Genomic DNA, 15,639 nt, shown 5'->3' with positions numbered 1-15,639 from the left:
TGGTGGGTGCATTAAACAAACTTTGTGATCAAAATGAAAATATTGATGCACGAGGACAAGGGGTATTTATGAGCCATAAGCTTTACCTCACTGTTGCCGATTTTATCGCAAGCTGTGAAAGAAGTTTTTTCAAAGCTTAAGTTGATAAAATCTAACTTGAGATCGACTATGGGAGAAAGCAGGCGGTCTGCGCTAGCAATAGCCTAATGTTCATTGAAAGTGATTTAGTCGAGACTTTATCTATGTTGATGATTTAATTGCTGAATTTGCTTCAATGAAAGCTGCACGTATTGCATTTTGAACTTTCAATAAAAACTAAACAAACACTGCTTTAATTCTTCTGTTGTGTGGAATTTTTATCAGCTTTCATGACGGTGTTGAGGGTGGGGGGGGAGGGGCGGCACTTCGTGCAAAAATCCAAAAGCGGCATATTGCGTTGCTAGGCCACTGCTTGAAAGTTAGTCGCATATTTAACTGTTTTGCTTAGTGCTGCCAGCTGGACGAAATTTCCGTCTTTTATCTAAGTAGTTTGTATTGTAGTGACAAGTTTTTATTGGTGTATCGCGTTGCACTCCATTTTCGACAGCTTTGAGGCTATTTTTACAGAAATACAATTCTTGAATAGACGTTTCCTGAAGAGTGTTTCTTTCGGTCATTACATACAGACAAACGGATCCGAGAATCTTATGTTACAATTTTCCCACGAAGAGATTATGGTTTACCGCTGTGACCATAAATAATAAAAGACGAGTTCTTGTCAGTTGGTAGGCTGCAGAAGCAAAAATAATAAAAGACGTTACTCTGTCTAGTGTTTGGTACAGAAGAAAAGAAATATTAAAGACGATTAGTTGCTGGTCTGTAGTCTACAGAAGCACAAAATTATAGACGTTTCTTCTCAGTTGGTACTGAAGAATTTCAAGCTGAAAATTAAAGACGTTTCTTTGTTGGTTATCAAGAAAACAACATTGACATTCATTAGCAAGATAGAAGATTAAAAACAATCGATCTGTGCTTGAAGATTCAAGTGGACGAATCCAAGCAAGTTTTGTGGAACTTTAGGACTTCATATATATAACCCTACAACTACGGTATTCATCATCATAATCCATCGTCGGTATGTTCCCCACTAGTGGGGGTGGCCTATTGTTTCCGCGCAGCAATTGTCTTAATCTCTTTTCTCCATTTCACCCTGTCCATACGCGCCGACTTCCGGGGGGGCCGGGGGGCGGTGCCCCCCGTAAATTTATGGTTGAGGGGCAACAAAAATGGCTATTACAAGTGATGTTTCAAAGATAAAATACTTCGCAAAATAGATTATAATTTAAATGGACTTAAGAATGCCGAACGCGAAAAACAGCCTTTGTTGTTCTTGTTCGCAAAACAGCTGATTGCACGGCTTTCTCGAACGTGAATTACTACTGAGATGCGCACGCTCACACACTGCTTATCTTCCCGCGCGTGAGGAGCAACTTCGAAGTCAAAACGCGTGGTACCGGTAGCGAAACAACGAGGTTGAATGTTTATTCTCATTTCACGAGTTATCCAAGCGTCCCTTAGATTTTTTGTCACTTCAAACATGAAATCAATTTTAGTAAACTTTATCGAGTTGAAACTACGACATAACGAACAATTACGTGAATACAGTTTAAATAAAAAAATGCATTTTTCAAAACTGTAATCCTTGTTTCAATAGGCACTGTATTGATGTATATAATTATGAGAAATCTGCACTATTCGATAAAAGACTGGCCACTTCCACTAACAGTTCTAAGAGAAAATACTTCGCCGTTGTTAATGCTTTGAAGGTTAGCAACGGCGAAGAAGAGTAGAAACAGAGTAGTTACAGCGCATTTAAAGCAAGATGGATAATGTACGTCATTACGACGAAAAATGTCGATTAAACAACGGGAAGAAAAGACGCAGTAAAAAAGTGGTACTGATGGGCGAAAATATACAGCTGATACAAACTAGGCGCACTGCATGCATAAAACTAATCGTTTCAAGCAGCGGTTCTTATAAATTCGGTTTGCGATCTAGGTATCAATATAAACAAGACAGTAAGCTTAAATCAAAGTCTATTTCAATTGAGTAAAATAGCGTTATGGTTATGACGTCATCACCTTTCTCGCCCCCCAGGGTTTTTTGAAAAGTCGGCGCCTATGACCCTGTCCCTTACATCTTCCTCCTTCAGTCCGACTTTTTTAAACTCATCCTTCACTTGTTGTTTCCACGTTCTTCTTGGACAACCGCGTTTCCTCTTCCCATCAGGGGCGTTGACAGGGGGGTCTAGGTGGTACTTTTGGACCCGGGCCCGGAATATTTAAGGGGCCCGGATTTTAAAAATTCCCCGCGACTTAACATAATCAAGATCTTAATATAATCAGATCTGAAGGAATTGCCATCAGAGGTTAAAACTGCTATTTCAGCCGTCAGATGGTAAAGTACCGGGCCCCCTTCTGGGTACTGGGCCCACCATCTCAGGGGGCCTACTAGTAATAGACTTTTGCGTGTTAGTGACAACATGTTTTTTAGCTGCTAAAGTTTACTGTGTGTACTTCCATTGAGAAGATAATTTAGGTCCGGTACCAATGAGATGCTGGGCCTGGGCCCTTATATCAAAATATCTCTAAAATCACCACATTATCTTGGTCGTTATTTTGTGATAGAATTTCAGGGGGCCCACAGGTAATTGACTTTTGCGTTTCAGTAACAATCTGTTTTTTAGGGGTTGTTAAAGTTTACTGCGTGTAGCCTACTTGTTCATTGACAAGATAATTTAGGCCCGGTACCAATGAGATGCTGGGCCCTTATACCAAAACATCTCTAAAAACCACATTATCTTGAAAAGTTAAAATGTGACAACATTAGTAAAATTACCTGTATTTGAAATAAAACAGGTTGGTTGCAATTGAATACTTGAAATCAAGACAGGCCCAATTCCTACAAAGGTGTGTTTAAGATAAATGTGTTTTAATTATTTTGGTTGTTTATTTTTTCGTATTTTGTGGTAAAACTTTGGAATTGGCAACTGTTGAACTGAAACCGCTTTATACACTGGTAGTGGTAGGGTCACCATACTTTGTGTGCTACTGTTATAGGTTAAACCACAAAGTAGACAGCTCATTTTAAAATGATTGTCATAAATGGGCAAATTATATAAGACATTTGCATAACTTAATTGCAATGCCTTGTCTAAATTTTGCAAAAGCATAGATTGAAACCTTTCTTTAGCATAAGGTGAAAGCGTTCATGTTTTGTACGTAGGTTAGCTTCTCGTTAGCATAAACTTTAAGAGTCAGGTACGATTGATTTTGAAGTCTGCCAATAAGTAAACAAGACACATGAAATACTTTTTGTAATACTGGACTAGCTTAAAGTATGGTTGGTCTATTGATATCCCATTTAACAATAAAATATTTTTTCTACATCTACCGGTATAACTTGCAAGGTAAAAGTATTTTTTGGAGTGTCAGAAGCTGCATTAAGGCTGTTGCACTTTTAGCTTAACGTTTTGGTTTTACAGGGTGTTTTGTTTTCTTAAGCTTTCCTTCAAAGTGAATGTTACTGGTTTACAACTGGTAGTCTAGTTCTAGAATGGTGTAACCTTGCTATGTACCAAGATTTCATTCAGCATTTCATAAAGAAGATGTCTTGTTTGAACTACCGACATTCTTGCTTTGAACATTTCAGATAAACAAAACTCTCAAAGAGGAATTCTTTGAAATGGCTAAACATGGAGGTTTGTCAGAACCTAGCAAACTTTGCTTTGCCGTTATTGCAATTGGAATACATTCGTTTACTATGATTAGCAATGGTGCAGACGTGCTGCAAACGTTTTGCAGATGTTCCAAACAAGGGAATGTTTTTCTCCAAGCTCTTTGCATAGTTTTTTTTTTTCGAAAGTTACTGTATGTTGAGCCAAATGTTAAACCTTGAATGTACCAGAAACCATGAAGCATTTAATGCGATCTTTACCCATGTCTTTAATTGCTGTGGTAAGAACCAGATAAAGTGATCAGCAGGCCACAAGCTTAAGAACGACCACCAAAAGTAAGACAAACAGTTCAAAAACTGACCTCAAAGTCAAAGGTCAGCAAGTAGCCTAATAAGCGAACATTGAGTAGTGTAATAGGTATATAATCAATTAACCTGCCTTTAACTGTAGGCCACAAAAATGTTTGTCTTATTTGTAGCCTATTCCATTTGTGCAGTCATATTTTGTTTATTGCTAAAAAATTGTGAACAGTAAACAAAATAGCATTTCTCATAGATTAATTAGCATTTCATTTTTAGCATTTACAATCCCGCAATTATAAATATCCCTGACTTTACAGAGGTAGCTATCAGCAAGTGTAACCAGCATATTACATTTAGATACCAGTATAATAAGTATTTTATGACAGTTGCCAGTATTTTGTTTGTGATTTCAAATCATTGCTGCTTTATGTTTCATTTCTTTCATTCCAAGCAAAGATGAAGCTATAACTTGATAGACCTGTGTTTACTATTAGTTATATTTCTGCTGTGTGTACACTGCTGGGTTGATGATTGTTTATGAAGTTATAAAAATTTAACTAGGTAGTAGTTAGCCGGTATTGTGCAGTAAGCATTATAACATTTCATTAAGCACCAGTAACCTATGAAGGCTTTCTGAGTACTGCAAAGTTGTCAGTGAGTGATGAAGCTGTTAGACCTTACCTAGAAACCTATTAACTAGTGTTACACTGTAAATATTGCTCCGTTTTGTTAAAGATCATAGTAATTTTCTTATGTATGCTGTGATTCCTGTGAAGTAGTTGCAACATGTGATGAAGTTATTAAACTTCATCTACATAAGTCAGCACTCATGCACCATTTCAATAACAACTGTTTTTAGCATGACCAATGGTGTTTGCATATGAAAAAATAATTACATGTAGAAAAGTTAATTCAACAGTTAGATTACAGCAACTGCTGCGCATAATAATTGTGCTTCTTAAATTCAGCAACCACGATGTTCCAAAAATAAGGCAATTAATAAAAAAAATGTTTTAGTGAAATATAGCATGATTAACAACAGGTTTCTAATAATAGTGTATCTTGTGTGAGTAGGCCTAGTTAATAAACCATGTACGCCATTCTGTACTGTTATGGATTAACACTGTTCTGTTGTGAATTGAAAGTATATCACTAGATTGGTAAACTATTGTATTTATCGTACTTAAGTTCCTGATTATGCACATTTGAGTACACTTGAGTTTTCATGTTAGCATTTTGATTGGGTACTTGTTAGCTTTTTGAAAGTATTGTATAGGTGAGTGGTTTAATCAATCAATCACTGGTTTATTTTTTTTCACAAAATATCACATCAAATGCACTGGTACATTACATAAAAGTGAGATAGGAAAGAAGCGAAAGACCTTATGAGGTCACCAAGTCAGCCTCCACCTCGGCGATCCTATAAGGCAAAACATAATTACCACTTGGTGAAAGTGTTAAAATGTTGTTTGTTAAAGCATTTGTGAATTCACTTTTTTTTTGCACTTCTAAACTGTTTTGCTATGTTGGGTCTGCTACTATTCGGCGAGTCCGATTCGGCGAGTCCGATTCGACTAGTCCGATTCGGCGAGTTCCCTATTCGGCGAGAGCCCTTTTCGGCGAGTGCCCTATTCGGCGAGTTTTTGAAATTTTTGAAAGGAAATTATCGGGTACCGTAGCCTAATTATAATTGCCGTTTTTACATCGTTTTAACGTCGCTAAACGTTGAAATCGTGCAGAAAGGAATAAAAATAAAATGTTTGAACTATTAAATTAAAATTCGTCATGTCAGTTCAGTTGTTTTTATTTCTGACCATCATATGAAAAACAATACACGTCAACATAGCAAAGGTAGAAGCGACAAAACGCGAACGTTAAAACGTGCTTGAATTCGTCATGTCAGTTCAGTTGTTTTTCTTTCTGATCATGATATCAAAAACAATACACGTCAACATAGCAAAGGTGTAGAAAAAGGTAGAAGCGACAAAACGCGAACGTTAAAACATGCTTGTGACCGAAGTAAGTTCTTGAGTTGAAAGAAATTTGGCACGGTCGCAACACTTTCAGAAAAATTTAAGATATGAAGGAAAAATAAAACAAAGAAAATGTTACAAAAAAAAAATAAAATAGATCATGTTTATGTCTATAAGTTAGTACTTTTAAATAGTTAAAATGATTAGTTTGGACCAACAAATGTGTGGCCTACAGCTTGGATTGAAAGGAAATTATCGGGTACCGTAGCCTAGTTATCCCGACCAGCAAAAAATTGTTCCAAGAACACAGTTCATTTTTACATTGTTTGTAGTAACAGAATGAAAAGGCTAAACAAATGTGTGGCCTATCGTTTTAACGTCGCTAAACGTTGAAATCGTGTAGAAAAGGGAGCTTTTGCTGACTAGGATACTTTGAAACTGAGAAACATTCACAGAAGCCCTACGATTTGTTCCAAGAACCCATTTAGCATAACATTTTATTTGTACATTGATTCAACGTCTGAATACATTATCTTAAAAATGCAACGTATCGTAGGGCTTCTGTGAATGTTTCTCAGTTTCAACGTATCCTAGTCAGCAAAAGCACCCTTTTCTACACGATTTCAACGTTTAGCGACGTTAAAACGATAGGCCACACATTTGGTTAGCCATTTCATTCTGTTACTACAATGTAAAAATGAACTGTTAGGCTAACTGGGTTCTTGGAACAAATTTTTGCTGGTCGGGATAACTAGGCTACGGTAGCCTACCCGATAATTTCCTTTCCATCTAAGCTGTAGGAGTGTAGGTCACACATTTGTTGATCCAAACTAATCATACTTCCCCACGCATATTTCCGCGTGGGAGCAACTTTTTATGCGGCATTGATACATAAAACAATAGATGAACTAGCGATCGGCAGCAGGAAAACATTTTTAAATGCAAACCGCAACAGCTTCGCAGTAAATAATCACTAGAACGAGTAGCGATGCTACAATCCCACCCCAGACAAAAAAATCTGTCATTTTTACGTTGATTTAACGTCTGCAGACGTTGAATCAATGTAAAAATGACTGATTTTGCTGCCTGTGACATAACAAAAATCTACCATTTTGAGTCGATTCAATGTCATCAGATGTTGAATGCACCCAAAAACAACATAATTTGCTACGTTGACGCAGCGTGCGTTTAACTTAATGCGCTTGCAAACAGGCTCGCTGTCGCTTTCGAAAGTCGAAACCTCTGCAGAGAATTGTTGCGGCAGTGAATCGGTTGCTGTGAAAATGAACTTGAAGTCTCGCCCGAGGTTACCACTAACCAACGCAACAAGGGCTGGTACAAACCGCATTGCCCACAGTCGCACAAGCGGAATAATCAACACAACAACGGACTCGCGCAAACTGCATGGCGCACACACGTCCGTTGCCATAGAAACCCGATCAAAGGCGGGGAATGTGCGCATCTTTTGTTTCATCTGCAACACGAAAACGGGCGTATTACAGCGAATTGAAACTTGAAAGCTGGTCAGTGGTCAGCCATAAGTTGCGATATTGTAGTGAAAAGGGAGCAATGTCAAGTCGAAAACTTAATCAAACGTCTCTCTGTAACTATTTGTCAAGGGCTGTTTACGGATGTCAGCAACTTTTAAATTTATTAAAGGTGACGTGCTGTTGAATTGATGTAAACATGAATGATTTTGCTTTCAACAGGTATATTTTCAAGCATATGATCAAGTTAGTATTTTCATTCCATTTACAGTATACCTTTTAGTAAACCTTTTCGTCTCTTGTTTCATGCTAATAAATCTAGTTCGTTGCTAAACTTTATGTTGCGCTTAGCTTAAAGAGTCGCAGTCCATCAACCGCTAGCCAACGCAGACGCACAGCATGTGTTTTGGTCGAGCTTTGTTTATAATAATTAACAGTAAGTCGAACGTAGCGATAACTCCGAGTGTGGCAATAAAAGCAATTCTAGTGTGACGACATAATTACGTCATCCATCTGCGTGACATTTCGCTGAATTTACGTTGCTGCTGATGAAACACGCTTTCGCCCCCACGGCCAAAAAAATAGTTAGGCGCCTATGATTTTAACTATTCAAAAGTACTAACTTATAGACATAAACATTATTTTTTTTGTAACAATTTCTTTGTTTTATTTTTCCTTCATATGTTAAATTTTTCTGAAGGTGATGCAACCTTGCCAAATTTCTTTCAACTCAATAACTTACTTCGGTCACAAGCACGTTTTAACGTTCGCGTTTTGTCGCTTCTACCTTTTTCTACACCTTTGCTATGTTGACGTGAATTGTCGCTTCTACCTTTGCTATGTTGACGTGTATTGTTTTTGATATGATGGTCAAAAATAAAAATAACTGAACTGACATGACGAATTTTAATTTAATAGTTCAAACATTTTATTTTTATTCCTTTCTGCACGATTTCAACGTTTAGCGACGTTAAAACGATGTAAAAACGGCAATTGCAATTAGGCTACGGTACCCGATAATTTCCTTTTAAAAATTTCAAAAACTCGCCGAATAGGGCACTCGCCGAAAAAGGCTCTCGCCGAATAGGGAACTCGCCGAATCGGACTAGTCGAATCGGACTCGCCGAATCGGACTCGCCGAAACGGGCCATTCCGTGCTATGTTATGGCTATACATTTAAAAATAATAGGTTAGTGAAATTTCAAATGCCAATTGTAATTTTTGGAAAAAATTGCTTCCAAATGTAGGTAACCAATTTAAAATTCTCATAATTTTGTCAATTCTTGTCCGATGTAAAAAATTGTATGAACTCAATGTGATAAGCATGTCAAATTTTGATACCATCTTCTACTGTGTGATATAAGATCTGGGTTGAATGACCCATACGCTTCATGACCGTTGCCAGTATGTTTAGAAATCGTTTAGAAAATCGAATTAGAAATCGTTTAGAAAGAAATCGTTTAGAAATCGAAAAAACACTTTTGGCTTTCATTGCAAGTAAAGGTGTAGCTATGACTTGATAGACCTGTGTTTGCTCTTATTTACATTTGTATTGTTTTCTCAACTGGTGAGAAAGTCTAGTGAAGTGAACCACCTGTCCATATCAGTGCAGTTAACATACACACTATTATATATTATCATAAGTCTGCTTGCCAATAAGGGGCTCAAAATTATTTTGGCCCTGGGGGCCCACAAAGGGCTTAACACAGCACTGCACTTCAGCTTTCTGGTGGTCAAATAGCCACTTCAGCCACCAAACAGTAAAATAACAATTTAGTTTAGTCTAGTATAGTGATTTCCCTAACCATGAATATTACCCGAAACACGAATTTCAACATAAACAGGTTAATATTTGTTTAAACTCAAACTGAAATGGCACAAGTAAGAAGATTGCTATCCCTGTTTCTACACTAAAAATTGCATTGCACTGCACTAAAAACTGCACAAAACCGCTTTTCAGATTGCAGCAATCAGCAAATGTTTGATCGAGGCCCAAACACCTTTCCCAAATCAAATTGAAAACTTTCTGACTGTCTGCACTACCTTTGCTGTAAATTCTCTTCTGGTGAGCCTAGAATACTCTAGCGCCATGTGACAAATAAAAGTTCAAAAAAGCAACCGCTAGATAGAGATAGTAAGTTTTGCGGTTCAAGAAATTTTAAGATTGCGCAAGATTTGTTAAATGACCATGCTTAAACGACATCAATAAAAGTTTGTACACAACCTTTATTTTCATAACATAGTCGATGAAGGCCGAAGGGGGCCCAAAAATAAATTGGTACCGGGCCCGAGAAATCCTGTCAACGGCCCTGCTTCCCATCCACCTTTAGAACTAGTGCCTTTCTAAGAAAACTTCCTTCCCCCCTCCTTATCACATGTCCATACCATCTTACTCCATTTGCCCTTGCCAGTTGGTCTATGGTCTCTCTCATCTCTAGCATATCCAACAATTCTTCAGTCCTTTTTTCCCTTCTCGTTTTCACCCCACACATTGCTCTCGTATTGTGCATTTAAATTCTTTTTGTATTTTTACAGTTTTTGGAGTTAAGTTTTTTTTATAACTTAATAATTTGTGTGTTTGTGTAACTTAATTTTTTAATTGTTAAATTTAGCCCCAACATTTAATATGTCTACACTTGGTGGCGACAGGGACTCGACCGCCGTCGACTCGACTGAGTTTAAGCCTGATGATGTTCTTTGCGGTCGGGCAGGCCATTCTGGGGAGGGACCCAGTAACGACGAGGCTAAGTCAGTTCGAGAGGCCCGGCATCTTAGAAGGGATATTTTGACTCAAATTGGGGAACTTTCTGTAGCCCTAGGTTCTTTGAGTGATAAGCAGGAACTGTTAAGTTTTCAATCTAACTTATCTACTTTAGAAGAGGAATTACGGCATTTCCATGCTCTTTTGAGTAAAATTTTTAACTCTGCAATTTTGGCAGAACTTCGTGAGAGGGTAGATCCCGAATTTAACTCGTTAAAAAATAACTTCGAACAAAAAGTAAGTGAGTTCTCAGATATGTTGGATGCTGACATAAATCCTGAGGATAGCGCCTCAAATGTAAGCACTAGGATGTCTAGGACTTCGTCTCGGATAGTTGCAATCCACATGTTTTCAAACTGTTTCAGGAGGTCTCGGGGCCGCGGCTAAGGGTCTTCCGAAGGATCTAAAGCCAAGGCCTGCAAATTATAGCCGAACTCCTCCCCCAGAGCGTGCAGGTCACGGGGCCGCTATCAGAAGTAAGGTTTTGCCCTCTTCACAGTTTTCTGCGCCGCTAGTTTTTGATCGCCCAGCTACACGTAATTTGAGTGGTTGTGAGAGGTGTGTCGCGTCTACTGATTTTAACGTGTGTGAGGATCTTGATCGGGCTGTGCATGTGACTGAGCCCCCTCAGCCCCTTAAGGGATATAGCTTGTCTTCTCCCGTTAAATCGAGTTTTCAACAACAGGATTGCTTTTTTGGATACCAAAATAGTAGCACGTTTTTCGATAAGGCGGCCTTGATTGGTTACGATGGTAATAATATGCCATTTATCTTCTTTAAAAATCGTATTACGGCCTTGATGGCAGCTTCGCCTTTTAAAGGAACTCGTTTGACTTTGTTACAAGCAGCTTGTGTTAGGACAGCTGCTCAAACGATTGCTAAGTTGGTTTCTGACACTCCTGGTTTGTCAGAGGAAGACAGGATAGAAATGTCGTTAGATCGCTTGTCCCAACGTTTTGGAGTTCGTGGAGGTCATTTCGCCGAACCAGAAATTAGAAAGTATCGCTATGGTAGCAAATTGACTTCGATCTCTTCCAGTGATTTGAAAGAGTTTAAAGATGAATTGTCGCAGTGTCTGCTTTACGCGCAAACTTATGGTCAGCGTGACAAATTGGAAGGACGTTTTGTTTTGGATTTGGCTAAGCGACTCCCGTTTGACGCTAAGCAGCGTTATCTTGACTTTTTGGGTGATCAGTATGGTGGCACTAATGGGCCTACTTTTCAGAGTTTGTTCGATTTTGTTGTACGGGAGGAAACGCGCAAGTCGACTGATTTTGCTATTATGCTAATGGGCGATTCTGGTGAGTCGCAGCATTTTAAAAAGTTTGGCAAAGGAAAATTGCCTTCATGTCCGGTTAGGCAGACGTCGTTAAAACCCCATGATAATGTGATTTCAGGGAGTTCGCAGTACTCGACTGCTGTTGGCGCACCGCGCGGTGGTGTGGCCAGACGTAGAGACCTACCGGCATGTATTTATTGTTCGTCACGTGGTCAAGTTGAATATCATTTTTTGTCTAATTGTATAGATTGTTTGCGCTTGACACCTAAAGATCGGAGAGATGTTATTGTGAAAGCTGGCAACTGCTTGAATTGTTTACGCCAGCATATGGTTAGGGACTGTAATCATGCAAACAACTGTCGTCAATGTGGGCGACAGGAAACACTTTTTTCTTCTGCATGATTTTTATGTGATGTCACGTGATTCTCTGGATTCGGTCGGTAAAGATGATGCTGGTGCCAGAGTTCCTGTGCGTAATGTTAAGATTGGAAATGTTAAAGCAGCCTTTAACCGCGTTACTGCTGCTCGTGGTTTGAATCCAATGACTGGTAAATCGAAGTTGGTGTATTGCCAGCATGATCCTGATTCGCAGTTAACTTTTGTTTTGAGTGATTTGGTCTGCAAACTTGGCGTTGAACCATATGATAAAGCGTCGTTTAAAATGGACACTCTGGCTGATCAGAAACCTACTTGTGCAAACCTTGTTAAACTCAACATCCAGTCGTTAGAGACGGATGAACTGTTTTGTGATATAACTTCGGTGGTTAACCCAGCTTATTGGGCTGACGATGTTAAAACTTTACCGCATAAGCAGGATTTAAGTGGTTTCCGTCATTTTCATGACGTGAATATGTTTCATTTGAACGATTGTTGTACTGTAGATATACTGATTGGCAACGACAACGCTTATTTGATGTGGGCTAAAGAAGAGCGTGTTGGTGAGAATCGTAGTGAACCGCATGCTTTACTCACTCCTCTCGGCTGGTTGGCTTGTGGTGGTAAGTCACCCTTAGATGAAATCGTTGCAAATGTGTGCAGAGTGCAGACGTCTTCAGAGTCGGATGTCATCTCTCGCTTTCAACGTAAAATTGAGTCTCGTGATATGGAAATAGCAGACCTGAACAAAGTCATTCAGGATTTGACGTTGCAAAATGAAACCTGTGAATTGTCTCGCAATGACATTTTGGCTAGAGAACTTGTTGAACCGAATATTGAGTTGAAAGATGGTCGATTTGAGATGCCTGTACCCGTTGAAGGAAGATATTGATTTACCTAACAATTTTGTGTTGGCGTCAGATAGAACTGCTGCTTTAAGGAAGAAGGCTTTAAAACAACCTGAACTTTGTGATTTCCTTACTGACACCATGAAGGATCTTAAATCTAATGGCTATATTGAGCGTGCTGGTGAAGCAGAAAATGTAAAGGGATTTGAGTGGTATTTACCATACTTTGTGACGTCACAATTAAAAAAGCGTATTGTTTACGATGGCAAGTCTGAATTTCGAGGAACTTGTGTTAATGATGTAATGTTTTCGGGTCCTGACTTGTTAAACCCTCTGGTAGATGTCTTGGCTAGATTTCGGCTTGGTAGATTTCGTCTCATGGCTGATGTGACTAAATGCTTCTTTCAAATAAAGTTACCTGAGTCGCAGAGGGATTTGTTTCGTATATTGTGGTTTGAAGATGATGACCTTGAAAATGGTAGAATGGTACCCTTTCGTTTTTGTGTGCACCCTTGGGGAATAAAAAGTAGCCCATATATCGCTTGCTTGGCTATAAAGAAAATGATCGAGCAGAATCCCAGCGGTGCTGGTGAACTAACTCTCCGCAATATTGCAAATAATTAATATGTACGTAGATGATTTTATATTTTCGGCGGATAGCTTAGAGGAAGCTCAGCAAATCACTCATGAATCAATTGCTTTGTTTGATAGCCGTGGGTTTAAGCTTGTTAACGCCATTTTTTCTGAAAGCACGCCTGATACTTCAGCAATTGGCAATAGACAAGTTTGATTGGGACACCGAGGTCCCTGATAGCTTTGTAAAAGAGTGGGAGTCGTGGCTTCGCTCTTTGGACCTGCTTAAGAATTTTTCGTTACCGAGATGGTATTTTGCAAACTCTGGTGTGTGTAGTCCGGATGATGTTGTTTCATATCAATTGCATGGGTTTAGTGATGCTTCTAATCAAGCTCTCTCTTTTGTTGTTCACTTACGTAGACTGGTTAATGGAGTTCCTGGTGTGGCTTTCGTTCTAGGTAATTCTACCATTGTTGTAAAAAATCAGTTTTCTTGGCCAATAGCTAGGAAATAGCTTGTTGCCGCTTTCAATACAGCAAGACTCATGAAGCAGGCCTACGAGGCATTGAAGATGCCCGAATGCCTTAAGTATTTTTGGTGTGATTCTCGTACTGTGTTGCAGTGGGTTAAAAACCCTGATTTACGTTTGAATAAGTTTATTACGCGTCGAGTTAAACATATTTTATTGTTGTCTAGAGCCCAGGATTGGCGTTTTTGCCCTACTGATATGAACCCAGCTGATGTTGGCACACGGTCAAATCTTATTACAAAGAAAGAATTTCGAGAGTTGTGGTTGAATGGTTCTAGTCTTCTCTATCAGTGTGAAGAAATTCCATCTGTAAAAAACTCCACTCCAGTACCTGTCCATAGCCTATATCTTCGTGACGAAGAAGAGTCGCTTGACGTTGGACAGGGTGGGCTTCACAGATTGATCGAGGCCGCACCTTCTTTGTATGTTATGAAAAAGAGAATCGCTTATTTGGTTGCTTTGTTGAATTTTTGTGCTGTAAAACGAGATGGCGTAGCTTTGTGAAGCCAAAACTGGACGCCTCTTATCTTAATAGAGCCTTAGAGTTGACTGTGAAGTTTGTTCAGAAGAGCGTGTATGGCAATGTGGTAGTCTACATTTAACAACTAAACGATCGCCGGATGCATTTGAGGAAGTGATAAAGCGGGGTAGTGTTGGCGCTTCGCAACTTGAGAAGGAACGCTTGAAAGAACTGCGTTCACTTAAAAAGTACAGACCTTGTATAGATGACGCTGGTGTAATCCGCATTGAAGGGCGCTTAAGTAATTCTCCCGAAATCTCTCTAGAAGCAAAGCATCCGATTGTTTTGCCTTCGAAACACCCTTTCACTAGGCTTGTTGCACAGTCGCATCATAATCGAAATGCGCACTGTGGAATACAGCACACTTTGTTGTCTACGCGACAGAAGTTTTGGATCGCTAATGGTAATGCTTCCGTGAAGAGGTATCTTAATGACTGTGGTGTATGTGCGATTGAGAAAGCGCGGCCTATAAGGCAGTTCATGTCTGATTTACCTTTGTCTCGCACAACTGCGCATAGGAAGCCCTTCTTTGATTGCGGCTTAGACTGTCTTGGACCTTTAACCTTTGTTGAAGGTAGGAGCCACAAAAAAGCTTGGGGACTCTTGTTCACATGTATGGCATCTCGAGCTATTCATGTTGAGCTGGTTACGTCATTGTCGCTGAGTGATTTTTTACTTGCCTTTACAAGGTTTACAGATTTACGTGGGCAGGTTAATGCTATCTATTCCGATAATGGAAGCACCTTACAGGCAGCATCTAAGAAGTTACCCGAGTTGATAAAATCAACTGAATTTCACAACGCCCTGAGACAGAAGGATAAAAACCGGGAATTTATACCTCCGTATGCTCCAGCGCAAGGTGGCGCCTGGGAGGCAATGGTAAAACAACTTAAAATTGCATTTTTTCAAATTTTTGACTCTTCAATACGTAAGCCCAATTTTATTGAACTGCTTACGTACACAGGCAGTGCCGTTCGGATCGTGAACGAACGCCCTTTGGTACCTTTGAGTGATGACCCTAGGGATTTTACTGTCATCACCCCTGCCTCACTTTTGACCCCATATTTAGACCCATACTGTGCTGTCGGGAAACCATATGATTGTGACCAATTAAGAAGGGATTATCGGTTCAATTTGCCACTTTCTCAGCAGTTTTGGAGTAAATGGATCGATTTTTACTTGCAAGGGCTTCAGGGCCGGAAAAAATGGTTAAAAATGGCCGAGAATTTGGAGCCTGGTCAACTTGTAGTGGTGGGTTCTCTCCAAGACATTGGTA

Source organism: Aplidium turbinatum, chromosome 16 (genome assembly GCF_918807975.1).
Source record: "Aplidium turbinatum chromosome 16, kaAplTurb1.1, whole genome shotgun sequence".
Lineage (NCBI taxonomy): Eukaryota > Metazoa > Chordata > Ascidiacea > Aplousobranchia > Polyclinidae > Aplidium > Aplidium turbinatum.
The sequence above is the reverse complement of the archived record's forward strand: the minus strand, read 5'-3'. Positions refer to the sequence as shown.